We start from the raw sequence: 21,482 nt of genomic DNA, 5'->3' as shown, positions 1-21,482 counted from the left end.
AAAAAATCTTTTTTTGTAATTAAATTCCCTTCTTCATTGAACATATCTTTTAATTTATAAAATCCCCGATCTTCTAATTTCTTCCACCAACCCGGTTCCCTTTGACCCTCCAGCATATATTTTAATGGCGTCCACCTTGAGTATGTTGGCATCCATTTTGTATTCCAATTCTTCCAAATTCCTAACGTAGTTTTCCTTGGTCCTATTGTCTTCTTAAAAGCCGTATTAATATCTCTATTAAATATCCCTTCTCTTCCTATTTCTTCATTTATTCACCATGTGATTTCTTTGGCATTTCATTGGATGGCCCCAGTTTCTAGTATTACAAGGAGGCTTTGGGAAACTGATTGCTTCTAATGAAAAGGCTGGTGCTGCGCTATTTTAATTTTTATTAATGCACACACACGCACACACACACAATATATGTACAGTGCTTTTATCTGGGGGGATGCAGGGGAGCACCCCTAAGTATTTCTTGAATTTAAGTTTGGCCTCTTTGAGGGGCAGTATTCAATATGAGTAGGAAAATGACAGTACCCCTAAACATTTTTTAAGAAAAAAAGGACTGTGTGTGTGTGTGTGTGTGTGTATACACACACACACACACACACAATTGAGGGGGCTAGTGCCCCACAATATGCTCAAGTCAAATGTGCATGCTGCAACATGCTGCCATGTCGCACACACGCCACACAACTTGCATGTATGGTGCGCACCTGATGTGCAAACATCCCCGCAGAATATTGAGGGGCCCCAGTCCCCTCCTTGAAAATGTCAAGGGGCCCTTGGCCCCTTGCCTACCCCGATGGTGCCCCTGTGTGTGTGTGTGTGTGTGTGTGTGTGTGTGTGTAGATAGTTTTAATCCTATCAATTCTTAAGTGTTTTTAATGATTGCTTTTTCTATGTTTTTAGCAGTTCTTTTTTTAATTATCTATAAGCCACCTTGAGTCCTGTAACGCAGAAAGGTAGGGTTTAAATAAACAAACAAATTAATAAAAGCATTGTTTCTCAGCTTTAAAGAAAGAGTTTATTTATATGGCAGGTTTAGCAAACACAAGTTGAACCTTAAACCACGTGCAGTGTTTAGGAGTTACAGCAGCAGGACAGCAGCTGTGTTACAAGAATCGAAAGAATCTCTTCCCATCAGCGGCGCCTTGAGGGTTTGGCAGAAAATCAAACAGGGCCAACATGTTGACAACTAGAAAACAAAACAAATGTGGAAAGGCAAATAAAGGCATAATTCTCTACTCATTGTTTCAGCTCCTTTTTATTGTATTGTATCAGAGCAACCAGCCATCACACAATTTCAGGGAACAATGCCCTGGGATCAGTGCTTTTTTCCTGGGGGTACGCAGGGGGACGCATACCCCTAAACATTTTGTGAGTCTAAGTGTGGCCTCATTGAGGGGCAGTATTTCAATATGAGTAGGAAAATGAGGGTATTTATATATATATATATATATATATATATATATATATATATATATATATATATATATATATATATATCACTGCCTGGGATCAATGAGTTTCATATCGGACAACAATCAGGAAAACAAAAAAGGCATATGAGGAAAGAAGGAAATGAAATCACACGAATATAATAGAAAAGAAGCTTTGCAAATGTATCCTTTACTACAAACCTGCTAACATAATTTTTGTTTTTCAGAATGGGACACACCTGCCATGATAGGACAGGAGGTGCATTAATCTCTAGTATTTGGGCTTCCTTTTGAATTTTAACAATAATAGCAAAACACACAGAAGACTCAGTGCTAGGTCCTATCCAGGGAGAACTGGGAGAATTGTGAGGTTATAATAAAAGTTTCCATTTGCTCCCTTACCTGGTTGGACTCTGTCCCAACGCCTCACCAAAGGTTTAGGTGACAACTCCCCTTTTACAAAGCAAAGCTCTATTCCCCTCAAGGGAGCAGGCCACTTGCCGTTCAGAATCCATCAGGAGGAGTCTTGTAAGCATTGCAAAAATCACGCAGTAGAAAAAACGTCTCTTCCTCTTTTGAAACCAAGAGATGCCGGTCGATGGAAATATCCTTAGAGGGAATTCAGAAGAACAAAGAAGGAGCACAACCCTCGCCTTCACCAGCTTCGCAAACGGACTGCTGCACCCAATTTGGTGCCCAGTATCTAAGAAAGCAATGCAATGGAATCATTTCTCAGAATAATGAGATCACCTGAGGATCTGCTTGGAAGTTTGGAGACAGAAAAAGTATCAACAGAAAAAGTACCAACAGCTGCCATCTAGTGGGAGGTTGCAGTATTGTGAAAGGAATACACAACAAGCTGAGAATTTGCTAGCTAAGAAGTTTGGTGTATGAAGACCTGCACAGCTTGGGAGCAGGATACCTGAAAGATCGTCTCTCCCCTTATATACCCGATTGATCGCTGTGCTCTTTAGGCAAGGGCCTCCAGCTGATATCATCTTATTAGGAATCTGCACAATGCAGGAATCGGGTCTTTAGTATTGTGACAGCTACCTTTTTGGAATCCCCTCCCTCTCTGAGTATTTGACAGGTGCTTCCTCTGTTGTCTTTTCGGCTCCTACTGAAGACCTGCCTCTTTCAACAAGTCTTTAAAGCTAGAACTTTCCCAGTCCGCACTGGAATTACTTTTAACACGCTTTTAAAGAAGGCTTTGAATACGTGTGTGTGTGTGTGTGTGTGTCCCCGTTTAGTTGCTTTTTGGGAGGATATCATGGAATCATACAATTGTAGCATTGGAAGGGACCTCGAGGGTCATCTAGTCCAACCCCCTGGGATGCAGGAATCTCAACTCAAGCATCCATGGCAGATGGTCATCCAACCGCTGCTGGAAAACCTCCAAGGAAGGAGAGGACACAACCTCCAAAGGGAGTCCGTTCCACTTTTGAACAGCTCTTATTGTCAGAAAGTTCTTCCTGATGTTTAGTCAGAATCTCCTTTCTTGTCCCTTGAAGCCATGGGTTCGAGTCCTACCCTCGGGAGCAGGAGTAAACAAGCTTGCAGTCTGAAAGCAGCACCAGCGAACAACAGCTATATTTCCTGGATTTATTTCTGTTCCAGGCATAGGATGAATAAGTGAACATGACTGGTAATGTCCTCTCCCACTGAAATTCTCAGGCCTCCCTACTCACGAATGTTGGCAACTTGTTGCTCCCTCTCCCTCTTATTGCAACGGAGTAAGAGCTATTTATACAGTGGTACCTCAGGTTACAAACGCTTCAGGTTACAGACTCCGCTAACCCAGAAATAGTGCTTCAGGTTAAGAACTTTGCTTCAGGATGAGAACAGAAAGCGTGCTCTGGTGGCGCAGCAGCAGCAGGAGGCCCCATTAGCTAAAGTGGTGCTTCAGGTTAAGAACAGTTTCAGGTTAAGAACGGACCTCTGGAATGAATTAAGTACTTAACCCGAGGTACCACTGTACTACCTTTGGACTGAGCCAAACTGACTCCAGTTCAGCAAGCCCAATGAACACACTCACTGGTTCTCTTCCCTCACTGAACTCAGAGATGAAGAACTACGTTAAATGTCAACACTCTCTATGAGGAAACCTATTGGCACACCCACCATCTTGCAAAATGTTCATTTCTCAAATTGCACTGCTTAATCCTCTCCAGTCTTTGTTTTGCAAAGCCCAAACCCTGAGAAGGTGAAAGGTGATGGCTGGAACTTGACCTAAGGAGGAGCAAAGAAAAACCTAGCTCATCACTTTCTGCAGGAAGCCCCAGCATTCGTTGCCAACTCCTTGCAACGCTAACAGAGAAATGCAATAGTCCTCCCATGCTGGTAGGTCTGCTGACGTTGGCATGATGTGACAGTGAAGCAAAGCTAGGCTCTTAGGTACTCTCAGGATCATGGCCGTCTTAACCATATGCGTTACTGGTGCAGGGAGCCAGGGTGCCGGGCTCTCAGGGGCGCCTGGCCGAGAGTCCGGTGCCGAGATTAGGAGTCCAGGGAAGAGCCTGTTGGAGCGCCACAGGCTGTTCTGCTACGGGCGGCTCTGCTCGAGTTCAGGGCGGGGGCGAGCGAGGCACCAAGGTGGCCAGCCGGCTCTGTCCTGGGAGAGAAAGAGGGGCGGTGGTAGGACTCTAGCCCTACCTAAACATGCAACCAACATGACAAGTGAGCTGATCCAATAATAAAACAATGCAAAGGCAAGGTAGTGGGAAGGTTGGTGGTGCTGATTTGATTCTTCCCACACCTACCTGAATCCATTTTCCTGCTCTGCTTCATGATCAGGCTGTCCCCAAGGAACCACCATGATGGGAAACACAGACGAAAGTCCCATCTCAGGGAATTGTGGAATCAAGACCAAACTCATATTTTTTTCACCAGCAGCATACGAAGCACTGAAGAAGAAGAGTTTGGATTTGATATCCCGCCTTTCACTCCCCTTCAGGAGTCTCAAAGCGGCTAACATTCTCCTTTCCCTTCCTCCCCCACAACAAGCACTCTGTGAGGTGAGTGGGGCTGAGAGACTTCAGAGAAGTGTGACTGGCCCAAGGTCACCCAGCAGCTGCATGTGGAGGAGCGGAGACGCGAACCCGGTTCCCCAGATTATGAGACTACCGCTCTTAACCACTACACCACACTGGCACTGAAGATCACAGACATGGGAAACAACGTACTTCCTGTGTTGAAATAATTTGCACTGAGGACTAAATGAAAACTTTTTTTTGCAAGAGCTTGAAGACTTCGTGAAATGCACTTGCTTCATGAAGGGACCAGTGAGACCCGAGTTCAAATCCAGTGACCGTGAGCCAACCGCTCCCTCTCAGCCTGACCTGCCTCACATTGTTGTTGTAAGGGTTAAAACAGAGGGGGAAACCCTGAGCTCCTCGAGGAAAGGCAAACTATATATGTAGGAGATAAATAAATAAATCTGCAGTGTCTACAGGTAGGGTAAGGAAAAACCTCTGTCTACATTTTGGAAGCTGCAGACAATATTGAGCTAGCTGGAGCAATAGTCTGGACTGAGATAAGGCAGCTTCCTAACAGTTAGTTGCTTCCATTTACTTCTCCTTTGGATATTTACTCAGATGTAAGTACTACTTTGTTCAGTGGTGCTTACTCCCACTTAGGCATACAATTGCAGCCTAAATTTATTTAACCAGTCCACTAGTCTTCTACATCCGCCTCCCAGTATTTAATGGTTTAGTAGTTGTCTTATGTGCCACTATATTCATTTATTTGTCATCTATATTGCAAATTTACAGTCAAATCCAGGTTTGGATAACTTATGAGGGCACTTACTATAACGAAAGAGAGATAGGTGAAGTTATCTAATTTACAAGGCCCAAACCGCACCTATGCTAAGGGATCTGGCTGCCTATTAGCCACCGCGATAGACATTTAAGGTTACAGTGGTACCTCGGGATACATACGCTTCAGGTTACATACGCTTCAGGTTACAGACTCCTCTAACCCAGAAATAGTACCTCAAGAACTTTGCTTCAGGATCAGAACAGAAATTGTGCTCCGGTGGTGTGGCGACAGCAGGAGGCCCCATTAGCTAAAGTGGTGCTTCAGGTTAAGAACAGTTTCAGGTTATGAACGGACCTCCAGAATGAATTAAGTATGTAACCAAAGGTACCACTGTCCTTTCATATAACCCTCCATAGAGTTACCAAGTCACCTAAAAGAATGTCTTTCCCTCCATTGCCTGGTCTGAACAATAAATCAACAAGTGAAACCTGATTAGTTCTGACATGGCCTGCAGCTTACGCAAAATTCAGAGCAGTACGAAATTTGAAGGATAGCTGTGTTTTGGTTCTCCTGTTGTGCAAATTTGACAGGTTCACTTTTCAGTGTGAACTGAATCACATTTCTCCTCCATCCCTAACTAATGCCATTCAAGTTCACAAATTACCGTACTGGCCTGAATATAAGCCTCTTTTTCCCCCCCAGATTCTGACCATGAAAAGTTAAAGTGTGGCTTAAATTCGCAATTTTACAAAAATTGACTTTTATGATATCGTGGCTGAAATAGATATACGGTAAAACGGAATAGGTGTGAGTGCCTGCAGAATTTCAAGGGAGTGGCTTATATTCAGGTATTTTTTTTCCTCCCCCCCCCCCCCGAATTTTAAAGGTGCGTTTTATGTTTGGGTGCAGCTTATATTCAGGCCAATACAGTATCTTTCACTCTTTCACATATACTTCCTAGTTTCCCTGATGACATGAGAGTACCCCCGAGTAGCAGACTTAGTGACTGTCATTCTGGTGGTAGTCTTCGGTGAACATTATTATTTTATTTTATTTTATTTTATTTTATTTTTATTTTATTTTATTATTTATTTATTTATTTATTTATTTATTTATATTGGCAGTCATCTTTGAGAATTCCTGGAGAACAGGCGAAGTCCCGACAGACTGGAGGAGGGCAAATGTTGTCCCTATTTTCAAAAAGGGGAAAAGAGAGGACCCAAATAATTACCGCCCAGTCAGTCTGACACCAATACCAGGGAAGATTCTGGAGCAGATCATTAAGCAAACAGTCTGTGAGCACCTAGAAAGGAATGCTGTGATCACCAATAGTCAGCATGGATTTCTGAAAAATAAGTCATGTCAGACTAACCTGATCTCGTTTTTGACAGAATTACAAGCCTAGTAGATGAAGGGAACGCAGTGGATGTAGCCTACCTTGATTTCAGCAAAGCATTTGACAAGGTGCCCCATGATATTCTTGTAAAGAAGCTGGTAAAATGCGGTCTTGACTATGCTACCACTCAGTGGATTTGTAACTGGCTGACTGACCGAACCCAAAGGGTGCTCATCAATGGTTCCTCTTCATCCTGGAGAAGAGTGACTAGTGGGGTGCCACAGGGTTCTGTCTTGGGCCTGGTCTTATTCAACATCTTTATCAACGACTTGGATGATGGATTCAAGGGCATCCTGATCAAATTTGCAGATGACACCAAACTGGGAGGGGTAGCTAACACCCCAGAGGACAGGATCACACTTCAAAACGACCTTGACAGATTAGAGAACTGGGCAAAAACAAACAAGATAAATTTTAACAGGGAGAAATGTAAAGTATTGCACTTGGGCAAAAAAAATGAGAGGCACAAATACAAGATGGGTGACACCTGGCTTGAGAGCAGTACATGTGAAAAGGATCTAGGAGTCTTGGTTGACCACAAACTTGACATGAGCCAACAGTGTGACGCGGCAGCTAAAAAAGCCAATGCAATTCTGGGCTGCATCAATAGGAGTATAGCATCTAGATCAAGGGAAGTAATAGTGCCACTGTATTCTGCTCTGGTCAGACCTCACCTGGAGTACTGTGTCCAGTTCTGGGCACCACAGTTCAAGAAGGACACTGACAAACTGGAACGTGTCCAGAGGAAGGCAACCAAAATGGTCAAAGGCCTGGAAACGATGCCTTATGAGGAACGGCTAAGGGAGCTGGGCATGTTTAGCCTGGAGAAGAGGAGGTTAAGGGGTGATATGATAGCCATGTTCAAATATATAAAAGGATGTCACATAGAGGAGGGAGAAAGGTTGTCAGGAGTGCTTTGATGGTGTTTCCTGCTTGGCAGGGGGTTGGACTCGATGGCCCTTGTGGTCTCTTCCAACTCTATGATTCTATGATTCTATTTAATTTTTTTTAATAAGAGTGCTTGCTCTATCTGTCTGTCTGCTTCTGCCAGCTGTCTGCTGTTCTGTTGCCATGCTGCAGTTTGCATGGCCACCTGCTGGTGGCCATACGAATTGCAGCCTGACAACATTCTTACTACTGCTGCACACATCTTCCTATATACATAAAAATGTAAGGCCGTCATCATGCAATGCAGGATTTGTAAAGCTTTGCTGTGATCCTGGATTTGCATGAAGTCAGGGTGGGGGAGGGGAGCGAAAGAGAAGGTGGATTGCACAACACCAGCGGTTTTAAATAAGAGGTTCAAGTACTGCTGGGATGTGGGGAAACTGAGTGGGGAAAGTGGCAATTTTAAACAATGGCAGAGGTTTGAGCAGAATGAGCAGGGGGGTGACACTTGGAGGGGGTTTAAAACAATGTATGAGCATTTAGAAAAGAACGTAGGAAAGTGCATGTCAGTTTCCTACCTGAAACAAAATAATCATTTTCAACGCTTTTTAAAATGGGGTACTCAAGGGCATGCAATACCAGCACCTCTTTTTATTTTGGTTTAAAAGTGTGACACTTACTGTAACAACTTCATGGTGAGAACCAGCACCTATTTTTCTAGGGGGGGGGGGAGCACTGGTCCTTTTCAACCAGGATGGCATAGACGCATAGCCTAATTTAGGTATCGGTGTTTAGGGTGGTTATCTTATTCCTCAGTGTACAAAAAAATCACTATAACAGGTGACTCTGTTCCAAAAGACACAGTACTCCTAGCTAAGAACTCTTGATGAATATCCACCAAGCCCAGTTTTTCTCATCACTTTGCCACTGTAATGGACATTCACATCCATAAGATGCTGAGACCACAAAGAGAGATGAACAAGAAGAGGAAACATTGCTCGTCTCCTGTACGGTGGTGCTGTCATTATCATGTGAAGGCTATTTTATGTTGTTGTAATACAGTGGACCCTACGGATATGAACCTAACTCATTCTGGGGGTCCTTCCGCAACCCAAAAAGCCCATAGGCAGAGGCACCGCTTCTGTGCATGCGCATGTTGCGATAGAGTGCTTCTGCGCATGTGCACGTGGCAAAACCTGGAAGTATACACTTCCGGGTTTGCCGTATTCACAAACTGAAGTTTACATATCCAGAGGGATACGTAAGCAGAGGAAGAAGAAGAAGAAGAAGAAGAAGAAGAAGAAGAAGAAGAAGAGGAGGAGGAGGAGGAGGAGGAGGAGGAGGAGGAGGAGGAGGAGGAGGAGTTTGGATTTGATATCCCGCTTTATCACTACCCTAAGGAGTCTCAAAGCGGCTAACAATCTCCTTTCCCTTCCTCCCCCACAACAAACACTGTGAGGTGAATGAGGCTGAGGGACTTCAGAGAAGTGTGACTGGCCCAAGGTCACCCAGCAGCTGCATGTGGAGGAGCGGAGACGCGAACCCGGTTCACCAGATTACGAGTCCACTGCTCTTAACCACTACACCACACTGGTACGACTGTATTATTGTTATTTATTTATTTATTTATACCTACATACCCTGCCTTTTCCCCTGACAGGGACTCGAGACGGCTTACAGAGAAAAAGAACAGCTAAAAACAAATAAGAAAAACAACAATTTAAAATAAACAAACACTGATAGAATTAATATTACATATATACACATATTTAATCTATTAAAACCATACAAATGATCACAATAATTTCCATCACAGTGTCCCGTTGCACCAGAGGAGGTTCAGTCCTGCAGGCCACATAACCCAGAAAGCTGTCTGTGGAAAAACACCGCTCCCTCATTCTGAAGCAAATTGAGTGCCACAGTCCTTTACCTTTAACTTTTCCTCCTCCCACTCATAGAATCATAGAGTTATAGAGCTGGAAGGCACCCCAAGGATCATCTAGTCCAACCCCCTTCAATGCAGGAATATGCAGCTGTCGCATACGGGGATTGAACCTGGAACCCTGGCATTATGAGCACCACGCTCTAACCAACTGAGCTATCCAGCCTCATTCATGGAAGCTTCAGTCACATCCCTATATGGTTTAGCTATAACCCATAACTGGAGATGGCTTAAGCGTCTTTCCAAAAGCCAAAGTCCATTCTAAAAGCTGAACAATACAAACTGAACAACTCACAAAAAGTTTTTCAAACAAGAACAGCAACCCTGCCCCCCACCCCCTGCCCTAACCACCTAATAAGGCTGCGAATGTGTTGAATGTATTGTGGTTGAAGAGAAGAGCTGCTCCGGAAAGAGATCTTTGGCCATCAACTCAGGCTAGAGCAGCAAACCTCCAGTGCTCCTTCGACAGCCCTGCAACCCTGAGAGGCTTCTCTGCAGCCTTTGCTTGCCAATGGAGGGCGAAGATGGTTATACTGCTTTGAACTTCCAGTCTAGGAGGGCTGCATCAGGAACTGCCGCTGGGGCTCAGAAACAAGGTACTCCGTTCAGACCCCTTCATATCTTCCAGTTTTTGTCTGATTCCACTGTAATATATCGGTTGACAGACGGACATGATTTTCATGATTTTCATTTATCCTGATCGTAGAAAGTTCATTTGTACCGTTATAAGCAGTATTTTTGTTTGACTAATGAGACGGAATTACAGAAGGGTGCATGGCACGTAGGGATGGGGAAGAATTTCAGTTTTGTTTGCATTTTCATGAGAAACTACCCAAATTGCACTATTCGAAACAAAACAAAACTGTATTTCAAAATTCGCACTTGTGTTTGAATTTTGCAATGCAGTTCTTCAGCCACAAAATAGGCACAAATATGCATATACTGGTGTCTATAAATAATATACAAAATTTAAATTTAAATAATATAATCATTTAAATAATATACAAAATTTCAGAGGAAATCACTAGCAAAAATGTGTATACATGAAAACTGCATATAAAAATGTGGGAGAAATCTGAAGTAAATGCAGATGAATTTTCATTAAAAATAAATAAATGGTTGCAAGCAATTCTCAAAGTTAAAGTTGACTTTTTAAATGATCAGTGCTACACAAGTGTGAAGGGTCTCTGAATAGGTAAAGGGAGAGGGAGTTGTCATTTGAAGTTCACATAAAAATGAAATCAAGATTTGCCTGCATGTTTTTAAACATGAAGAGAGCAGAAATGTTCCAGTATTCAATTTATTCATTGTAAAGAAACCTGAAGTTATTTCTGATCTTCAACAAGTACATTAATGTACCCAGTAATACCTCTATGATTCTCAGCACAATTTCCTTCTATTTGGTATTTGTTATTTTGTACCCCCCCCCAAAAAAAAACCCCACAAAAAAGCAGAAAGAAGACCAAGGATGTCATTTGTTCTTTTATAACAAGTTTGTTGTCTTGATTTCTTATTATGCTGGTGAGTTTTGCCATTTCTGCATAGTCCATTAATTTCTGTAACCAGTTTTCTCTCTTCTGGACTTCATTTCATTTGACGGCAAATAACCTTCTTGCAGCTGTAGTTGTATACATAAATAAATTTCTATACTGTTTAGCTAGTTCTAATCCTATAACTCCCAAAAGAAAAGCTTCTGGGATTTTTAAAAACAAATATATTATCTTAAAGATTTTTAGAAAGCAATGGAAATGGTTCAGTAAATATTTACAAATAAATTGTAAACAGACATTAAGACATGGGCAAGATTATTGTAAATCCCTGCAGTTGTTGTTGTTGTTGTTTTAAAAAATGAGATATATATGAGCATAAAAGAATAAGTGAAGATAATTTGGAGTATGCAGGAAATGATGAAAATAAATGTAAGGAACCGCAGAAAAGGGGGGAAGGTAGCCGAGGTTTGATATGTTAGAATTATTGTTGAACTATTGTAACGTATATAAATGAAAATTTAAAGATTATTTTTTAAAAGGATGCAGAATTGAGGACAATGCAAATAAGATTAGGTATGCTAGTTAGCTTGGAAAATAAGATGTGCTTTTATTTTACTTTATTTTATTTATTATAAGATGTGCTTTTTATTATTTTATATGCTTTTATTCAAATTCAAAGCATGCATGTAGCATGAAGCGTGCACATAGATGGGTCTTTGCTTGTTGCTTCTTCTGCAACATTTCACACTCCTTCCCCCAGCCTAGCGAAGAAAAAACACTTCTGTAGATGCTGCCCCCAATGTCCTGGCAAGGCACAGTTTAAAGATGTGAGCATGTTGCCTGACCACCCGCTCCACCCACATCCTTTTCCTATGCACCTACTGAGCCACGGAGGCGACTCATGGTGAAAACTACAGCGCCTGCCTGTCCTCTTCTCTGCTAACACCTGTTCCCCACTGTGCCTGCCCAACAAAGGCTGGGGACTCTTTTGTTTCACTGCAACCCAGGACACGTTTTCAAATGCAATGGCCAAAGGTTTTGCTACAGAACTTCTTTCCACCTCTGGTCCACTTCCTGCTTAAAGAGAATGCCTCATGTTTTAGCATCTGGCGCTCCATTTCTTTTTGTCAGGTTAATGAGCAATATTGGTAGGCAACTAAATTGCGTGTCGAGACCCCAAGACCACCCCCTCGTTGATGAATAAGACACAAGGACACAGATATTAGGTTAAGGTTATTGGGCAAATTTAGGCCACAACTTTATTGGTCACAGAATGTGAGCGGTATTGGCTTAGGCACTGGAATTGACCCAGCTATATCTGACTCCTGCCCATCACACCGGGAGTCTGGTAAGGGTCAACCACCGGAAGGGGGAGCCCTGTCAATGCAAACCAACTCGAGCTCCCCCTGGGTACCCAACGGGGTCGTGGCATGGCCCTAGCCCAGCCCTGGACTTCAGACAAGAGCCACACCCCCGGATTCCTTTAACGGAATACCCTTAAACCTGGAGTGGCAGGTGATGGCCACACCTCCCCTCCCCCATCATAAGATCAACCAACGCCTAAGCGCCAAACCTTACAAAGTTGTGACGATTGCTGTGAGGTAGGCGAAAACCAAGTGGCCCATGCCAATTTGCCAAGTGGAAAAAATCCTACCAGGCCCCTCAACGGTGACCAACTGAGGTCCATAGCAAGACCAAATTCGAAACCTGAAAATAGGGAGGAAGGGTGGGAGATCGAGGAAGTGAGCCAAGAGGAAGCTCTGTGGCTCACACCTCAGTTTAAATGGGGCCCAGCTACGCCCTCCCAGCCACCAGATTGGCTAGCAGGTGAATGACATGGCTGGGAACCTCCAGGGAATGCGGGGCTTCGTGGGTGGCCACGTGGTCCACTGCAACTCCTCCCCACTGGGAAGTGGAGCAGATTAATTGAATGGGCAGAGTAACTTCCATTTGGACCATGTCTGTCTTACCAGGTACGTCTCATGCCTGTAGGAAGGGATTTGCCCTGGCTGCCCATTAGACATCAAGCTGAATTTTTAAGGTCTTCTTACTTACGTATAAAACCCTAAACAGCTCTTTTCAAGGCTAATACAATGCATTTTGGCAATTTGTGTGGTCAGGTAGAGTCCCCCCCAACCCCAGGCGACCCCCAAGCGGAATAATGACTTGAGACAAAACGCTATGGGATTAAAATTGGCCACAACTTTATTAAGTTTCAGAGGTAGGGAGACCTTGTCTCAGGTATTGGGCGTTTATCCTTCCCAGTCCCCAGCCAGGGATCTGGGAGACATCAGAGTTATCCAGAATGTGTGGGGATTGGGATGGCTCTGGAGAACATATGTTCAAGCAGAGAGCCCGCCCCCTGTTTTGCCGCCATCGCAGGGGAGAGCAATGACAACCTCTCGGCGTATGGCCAATGCCTCCCCTCAAGACCCCTTTAACAGGGAACCCTGGGATCACAGCCACATGGGGGGGGGGGTCACCGCTTCACACACACCCCATTTAGGAAGATAGACTAAAGGATTCTGCCCAAGGCCTGAAACCACCAAAGTTGTGATGTTTTGCTAAGGGAAAGGCAAAACCTGCCAATGCAGGAAAATTCTTTTCTGGCCCTTCAACAGCAATCATGATGTAACAGTGCCCATGTACCTGTGGAGAAGAGGTTAACCTGCAAAAGAAGGCTTAATTGAGGGAGGGCAGGGTGGGAGAAGCTCTGGAGCCAACTGATGCTTTGCAGGTAAGATTCTGTTGTGTGGGCAGGGTGGTCCCTTCCCCTACCTGGCCAATCCCCTGGCAACGCCTCCCCAGGCGGGATTGGGCGATGGGTTGAGGTAACGGAGACCTCCAGGTATCCAACCTGGAGAGGGCAAAGCCAGCCTGTACTACTGGGAGCCACACTGGGATCCGGGGGGCTGCGTGCGACCATGCAAAAGGCGTCCCCCACTTGATGTGGGGAGCGGTCATTACTAAACAAATACCATTTGCCTGTTGTCTCCTGAAGGGATTTTTTGTGTCAAAAAACAAAACAAAAACAAATCACCCAGCATTATTTCCCTGCAATGAGTTACAGGAGACTCTAGTCTAGGCACTGCTGACTCTCATCTTTCAAGTTTTCCCTCTCCTCACAGATGCTTCCGGGCTCCCCTGTTGGTACCAGATCACCCTGTGGACAGGAGGCTTTGTGATCATCATCCTGGGGGTGGCTGTGACAGTCTTGGGTAAGTATTATTTATTATTTCATTTATGAATTGCTTTCCATGTGGCATCCTGAAGTGGTTTAAAGGTAAAGGTAAAGGGACCCCTGACCATTAGGTCCGGTTGTGGCCAATTATGGGGTTGCAGCGCTCATCTCACTTTACTGGCTGAGGGAGCCGGTGTACAGCTTCCAGGTCATGTGGCCAGCATGACTAAGCTGCTTCTGGCAAACCAGAGTAGCGCACGGAAACACCATTTATCTTCCCGCCGGAGCGGTACCTATTTATCTACTTGCACTTTGACGTGCTTTCGAACTGCTAGGTTGGCAGGAGCAGGGACCGAGCAACGGGAGCTCACCCCATTGCAGGGATTCGAACCGCCAACCTTCTGATCGGCAAGTCCTAGGCTCTGTGGTTTAACCCACAGCACCACCCGCATCCCTTCCATAGTTAATTCCACTTGAAGTGGTTTACCGTACAATAAAAGCACATACAGAATGATTGTCCAACATCTTCCATCAGCTCCAGCCCAGTCAGCCGGTTATGAACATTTGGTCTGGCCCAGTATGGCAGCTCTCAGAATAGCAGCAGAAGATGAGACTCCTGACTATCAACCCCAGAGTCTCCGAGATTCAGCAGAATCATCCAGCAACTTACCGAGCAGTGGGATAAAATCCCTCAAGGAATTTAAAATGGGAAAAATTAGAGCATATTATCACACGTTAAAAATAAGACTACCTGTTAATATATAATCTTCTAATCTCCCAGTCTGTATCTGTCTTGGATTTGAATTGATTCTATATATGTGGTATTCTTGTTTTTATATTGTGTGTGCTTCATCCACAAATACTGAAAGTACAGTTGTACCTTGGAAGTCAAACAGAATCTGTTCCAGAAGTCCGTTTGACTTCAAAACGTTCAGAAACCAAAGTGCAGCTTTTGATTGGCTGCAGGAAGATTCTGCAGCCAATCAGAAGCTGCAGATGCCCCGTCAGACATTTGGGTACCAAAGAACGTTTACTAACTAGAACACTCACTTCCGGGTTTGCAGTGTTTGGGAGCCAAAACATCCAAGTACCAAGGTATTCGGTATCCAAGGTACGATTGTGGTGCCATTTGGGATCTAAAGCAATCGATTGAAATGTAATTTGTTCCCTATCCTGAAATACTTTTATCCAAAAGTTTTTAATCTGTGGGCATTCCCAGAGATATGTATAAGTGTTCCATCATTCCCACTATTTCTCCAACACTGTGGAGAGTTATTTTTGTCTATTTTCTTTAGCAACCAAGCAGATAACATAGATACTTTTATATTCATAAAGATGCTGCCATCCTTCCCCTTACTATGTGATTTTCTGAAGAAGGCCAAGATGGATTCATACTTCTGTGGGAGGAACTGTGGCAGGTCTCTTTTGCAGCTTGTTTTCCGAATCTAATTGTATCCATCTTCTTTTTCCATCCCTTGGCCTCCATATTTTGATTATGTATGTTAACATGATGCTTATTTATTTAAATAAATGTGTTTGTTTGTTTGTTTGTTTGTTTGTTTGTTTGTTTGTTTGTTTGGTGAGGAGTAGCTTTGCAGTTGAAAACTGAGAAAGGAGAAACCAGAGTACATGCTGGCAGATGCAATCTCTGTTTAGACGAGTTTCAGGCTTTCCTAAGACGCAGTCTCTGCAACCAATACCAGAGCAAGCCCTCAGGTAAAAATACCTGTTTCCCCTCTCCAGGGAATACCAGGCCTATTTTTATTATTATTTTTTTTTACAAATATAGGTCACTGTGGAATCCTAATGGGCACAAAATTCACTTTCACCCCGCAAGTTCCCCCGTCACAAATAAGTTTTGCAGTAAGGAAGCAAGAGTCAGAATAATGTTACAAATGGATGTATTGAAACATGTGGTTTGGTCCAAATATATACAGTCGTACCTCGGCTCCTGAATGATCAAAACCCGGAAGTGAGTGTTCCGGTTTTTGAACGTTCTTTCAGAAGTTGAACGTCCGATGGGGCTTCCGCAGCCAATCAGAAGCCTCGCTTTGGAAGTTGAATGTTTCAGAAGTCAAACGGACTTCCAGAACGGATTCTGTTCGACTTCCGAGGTACGACTGTATTTCAATTGGCTTTAGACTTTTAACTCATTTTCTGTGACTAGCTGCCCCTTTCCCTCTGCTACAAGCATTATTTTGCTACCCACCCACCCCATCTGATCAATCACCTTTTCAGTCAATAAATAAAGCAAAAAGATGAGTGAAATAGCCCACCACTTTGGAGGGACTACTATAGTTGGGCCCACCTGATGCCCTGGTTGTCCAATTGGGAGAAAACGACAGCGTATTGCAAAGCCATTGACTTGAGATGGAACATTTTTGGCGATTTTGCCGATCTGTTGGCGACTTACCCAAACATTACAATCATGTGGTCCTCGTTGCTCGAGAGGAGGACGTGGAGGGATTGTGTGAGCCCGGTTGGAATCAATAAGGCAAGAAAGGTCTTGCAACGGGCTGTGGAACGTAGAGTGGTGGCTCTGGATGGGCGCGTCATTAGGCACCCAGGCATCCAGTACAGCAACGAGGCCCTCTACAGACGGGATGGCGTGCATCTGTCAGATGCGGGAAATGATATTTGGTTGAGGGACATTATAGCAGGGATTAGGGATTGGTTACAGGCTTGAAGGTATTGGCGGCGAGCTTTGCTCGTTTGGCGGTTAGGCATTGGCAGGGGTTATTGTTATGCAAATGAGGGGGGAAGGGAGCGCCATCACCTTCCCCCAATGGAAATGGGTAGTCCGGTAGAGGACTCCGGGGGGCGTTGCCTCGTCCGAAACCTAGGGAGGTAAGGGCCTCCGGCACGCCCCCGAGCGGTGACACCCGTGGGGATCCTAGTTGGCGTACTTCAACGGGACCCCCCACGGCTTGTGGTTAACCCTTCCCGGTCCCCATGCCGGGTAGTCGATAGGAGCCAATGCCTAAGGCCAATACCTTCCAATTCTGTAATCAATAAAGTTGTGGCCTTTTTATGCCCATTAACCTTAAATAATGTGTCCCGTGTCTTTATTTCTCTTGGGGGAGGGGACTTGCCACGCAATTGAGGTTGTGGCTACTGAAGTACTATTGGCGTCAGTAAGCCTAAAGCCACTGGGTTTCTGCAGTTGCAGAGTACATAATGTTTTTCTACATTGGAAATGGTGAGCCAGTCACAATCATTAAATTATGTGTCTATCTTCCCTTCCACAGTTAATTCCACTTGCAAATTGTGCCCTGTACAATGGCAGCTCCACAGGGACAAATGCTACTGGCAATCGGAAGATACTAAAACCTGGAATGAGAGCCAACATGACTGTTCAACAAGGGATTCTCATCTGCTGGTCATCCAAGACAAACAGGAAATGGTCAGGATCAATGATATATTTCATGCAATCCATGAAGGAAGCTGAGTCCAATTGCTTTGAATTCTAATTTAGTAACTCAACAATGGTATCATGCTTTGTGACTTGAGAAGCTTGTGGAGTGCAGGGCCTTGTTTAGTGCTTCACCCCATTCCCACCCATGGCCAGTTCATCAGTGTCTAGATAGGGCTTTGAGGAGATTGACTAGTGAGAACCAAAGCAGTAAGTTGCAAGCAAATTCATGTAACTGTAGCCCAACTCCTCTTTTTATTTAGAAAGTCTTTTCAGAAGGATGTGGTTGATGGTGGAGTTTATATTAATCTTTATTTTGATGTCATCAGTTTGAAAATCAGCAAATATCTTTTTCAAAAATACATTTTCTCTGACACAGGACTTCATAAAAAACATTACAAAAAATGCAAAATTCTGGATCGGACTCTCACTATCATTAGCAGAGAACAAATGGATGTGGATTACAGGCTCCCAGCTTGATCAGAGTCTGTGAGTTCTTCTTATTGTTTTTAACCTAAGCAAAACATCGTGCAATTTTTAGAGCTCAGATTATTGGGGTGTGCAATTGAGGCACAGGTTTCTGCACTGGTTCCAATTAGGTTGCCAGCATTCTCATGCAGAGAGAGGGACTGGTATAAGAGACGCTGCCAAATTCCATTTATAGGTGGTACTTAATACCCACCAAACTAACAAATGTACAAAATGAAAAATAAGAACTGTTGGAAATGCACTGTAAAAGAGGGAGACCTTTTTGTCACTCTTAACACATACATACTGTTAAGTTGTGGGTGAACATATCAGACGACACAGCGTTTCTTCAAACAGCTCTTGTTTATTCAGAGGTCAGAACAGAACTGAACTGAAGGGTTCAGTCAGCCTGCTTATATAGAGCTCCAGTACACATAATTGTAACAACTTTCTAAAACTATCCAATCACTGAACGTCACTTTCGATCCCTTATTTGCATAACTATCTACAGTATCCCCCTGCTGGCCCAGGGTGAGAACTTCAGTACATAACACCTACATTCAAAAAGAACTGGCCAGAAGTTCATTTTCGGTCCTAGAGGAAAATCAGAGGAGAGAGAAAAAGGGATAACTGGAAGGTTATTAGCAGTTAATGATGGGTGCCCCCCATCTCATTTAATTTGGGGTGACCAACTGACCAGTTGGGCTTTGGAAAGTCTTAATGTGGTTGAGGTGAGTCACCGACTAATACAGAGTGTTGCACATCCATTGTTGCTGGGAATGTGCTGAGGTCCAAATACCGACAAGGAAGCCAGCTCTGCTCTCAAGCTCCTATATCTGCCCCATTACACCAATTCACCAACTCTCCCTAGGTGGCAAACTGGGCTGGTCATTTTAGTTCCCGGGATGTAAAGTATGCCCCGGATTCTCCACCACTGCTGCAACCCTCCTTCCCATGCCTCAAAGGAAAATATTTGGTCTTGGGGCAGGAAAAGGGTAAGATGGCCGGGTCCCATTATCAAGCACGCATGACCTTTGTATCCTGTGGACTGCCCTGAGACCTGTGGGTATAGGGGGGTATATAAATTTAATAAATAATAATGATGACTTTCTTCATGCTATCCAATTTGATACTATTCATGCATGTTTGAAGGATTCAAATGCACACAGCCAGCCTATTACACATTTTGGGAACACCCCTGATTTCTATTAAGAATGTGGGGAGGGGGGAATAGTTGTAACAGTCTTCAGTCCTGACCTTCAACTCTACCCTTTCCTTCCACAGATTTCCAGAACCAAAGTATGCCAAAGGGAACTATTGTGGCAAGATAAAGTCTGAACTCGTTGCTGAAGCCTGCAGTATTGAACTTAGATGGATTTGCCAGAAAGACTCTCTTTTACTGTAATATTTTAGCTTGATACAGATAATAATTATGTGGGGTTTTGTTATTTACCAGGAGTGCACAATTTTTAAAGATACCGAATACCGAGAAGATTGTGGAAGGCATTTCTCTATTTTCAGCAAAATACCTCTTGGTAAAATTCTGAAATTTTACCCAAATCATCAGTTGCTTTCATCAAATTAGGAATACTAGATTGAGTCTTCGAAATAAGCAGAAGGATACCATCTGCAAATAAAACCAAAGAAAGAGCCCAGAACAAAGGCCAGATAATACCGTATTTTTCGCCCTATAGGACGCAGTTTTTCCCCTCCAAAAATGAAGGGGAAATGTGTGTGCATCCTATGGGGCGAATGCAGGCTTTCGCTGAAGCCTGGAGAGCGAGAGCGGTAGGTGCGCACCGACCCCTCTCGCTCTCCAGGCTTCGTGGACCTCTCCGCAAGCAGCGGGAACGCTCCCGCTGCTTGGGGAGAGTTGCCTGCATGCCGAAGCCTGCGCGCGCTGAGATTAGTGCGTCCAGGCTTCGCGGACCTCTCCGCAAGCAGCGGGAGTGCTCCCGCTGCTTGGGGAGAGTTGCTGGCATCCCGAAGCCTGCGCGCGCTGAGATCAGCACGTCCAGGCTTCGCGGACCTCTCCCCAAGCAGCGGGAGCCAGCGCTGGGCTCCCACGGCTTGCAGAGAGCTGCCTGTTTGGGGGCTGGGGTCGGGGGAAGCTCGGGCCGCCCCAGCCCCGCGCCTGGGGGAAAAATATTTTTTTCCCCTTTATTTCCCCCCCAAAAAAACTAGGTGCGCCTTATGGGACGGTGCGTCCTATAGGGCGAAACATACGGTAATTATGTGAAATTTTGTTATTTGCCAGGAACACAAAAATTTAAAAGATATTGAATACTAAGAAGATTCTGTTTTCAGCAAAATACCTCTAGGTGAAATCCAGAGATAACAAGGGAATTTGAAGTAGATATATTTTGGCTACTGAAAGATTGGTCTGAAGTGAAAGTTGAGGATCAACTGTAGAATTTGACAGCACAAAACCTGGCCAATAATTACAGTACAAACAGAACAGCACCGTCCCTTTCATTCAAAGCAGTCAGTTCCCCCAAACCTGTTGAAAGCAAATTTCTCGTCCCTCTCCAGACTAACAAGCTTTCAAACTACTGAATTATCGGACTGCTTGGACAAAGTCATTGATTAATGGGTATATAAAACCTCCCATGATATATTATTTATTTTAATGAGATGTAGCCATGACGACTAGAGCAAAATGAGAGGCTGCTTCTTCAAGTCCAACAGCATCACTAATCGGTTGGGCCGCGGAAAATGGTGGTGGAGGACACTAATACCAGTTTACTGAAATTTACTGGCTCAAGTACAAGTTCTGAAGCCGATCCAAAAGGACTTGGCAGAGCTTTAAAATGATGTGAAGCAGATGCAGGATAGAATGGTTCATTATGGAGATGGTTTGAATGGTCATGAGACCATCGTGGAAGCTAGGCCACTATGCAGCCCTACTTTGTGGAACTCCTTCCCCATCCTGGAACCATTCTATAGCTTATGGTGAATGCTGAAGAGGCACGCTTTACACTGAACATTTGAGATGAGGTTGTTAAAAGATGTTGTATGGAAAGATGCAGATATTGCCATTGGGCCTCATAGGACAGGTGATATTTTCCTTTTAGAACATCATACGTGTAACGTTCATATTCTTCATCTATCAAGGTCAATACACCTGCTTCCATCCAGTTTTTCCATCTTACCATCTTTTATTCCAATTTTTAGAGTAAGTTTTGCATGGGAAAATGGATCAGTTGCTTTTATTAGCTACAATAATCCAGTTTTCTAACTGAATTATTTCAAGAGTCATCTGAAATTTCAAATATTTCTGAAATATTTCTTGATTCTAATGCTGTCCAAGCAACCAAAAGTGCTATATATGTATATTCTAAGGTTGCCCATGTCAGGAAGTTAAGATCATCAGGAGGTCTCCAATATTTCCAAATCCACCTTCTTTCATTTGTTATTGTATTTTCTGCATAGATATCCTCAGTGCTTTTGAACTCCAAAGACATTTCCTAAACAGGGACTTTTGAAAATATGACCCAGGTATAA

At 43.9% G+C, this 21,482-nt stretch overlaps 1 long non-coding RNA gene across 1 annotated transcript; it reads left to right on the top strand.

Annotated features, from left to right (window-relative positions):
* Positions 1 to 14,076: 14,076 nt before the first annotated feature.
* Positions 14,077 to 19,683, top strand: LOC310702204. The gene is made up of 5 exons (XR_014523354.1): positions 14,077 to 14,135; positions 15,689 to 15,814; positions 17,347 to 17,501; positions 17,890 to 17,999; positions 19,263 to 19,683. It is a non-coding gene; the product is annotated as an uncharacterized lncRNA (long non-coding RNA).
* Positions 19,684 to 21,482: the final 1,799 nt, after the last annotated feature.

The sequence above is a fragment of the Podarcis liolepis genome (genome assembly GCF_965112155.1).
Source record: "Podarcis liolepis genome assembly, chromosome: 2".
Classification (NCBI taxonomy): domain Eukaryota; kingdom Metazoa; phylum Chordata; class Lepidosauria; order Squamata; family Lacertidae; genus Podarcis; species Podarcis liolepis.
This window is presented reverse-complemented; position numbering and strand designations above follow the sequence as displayed.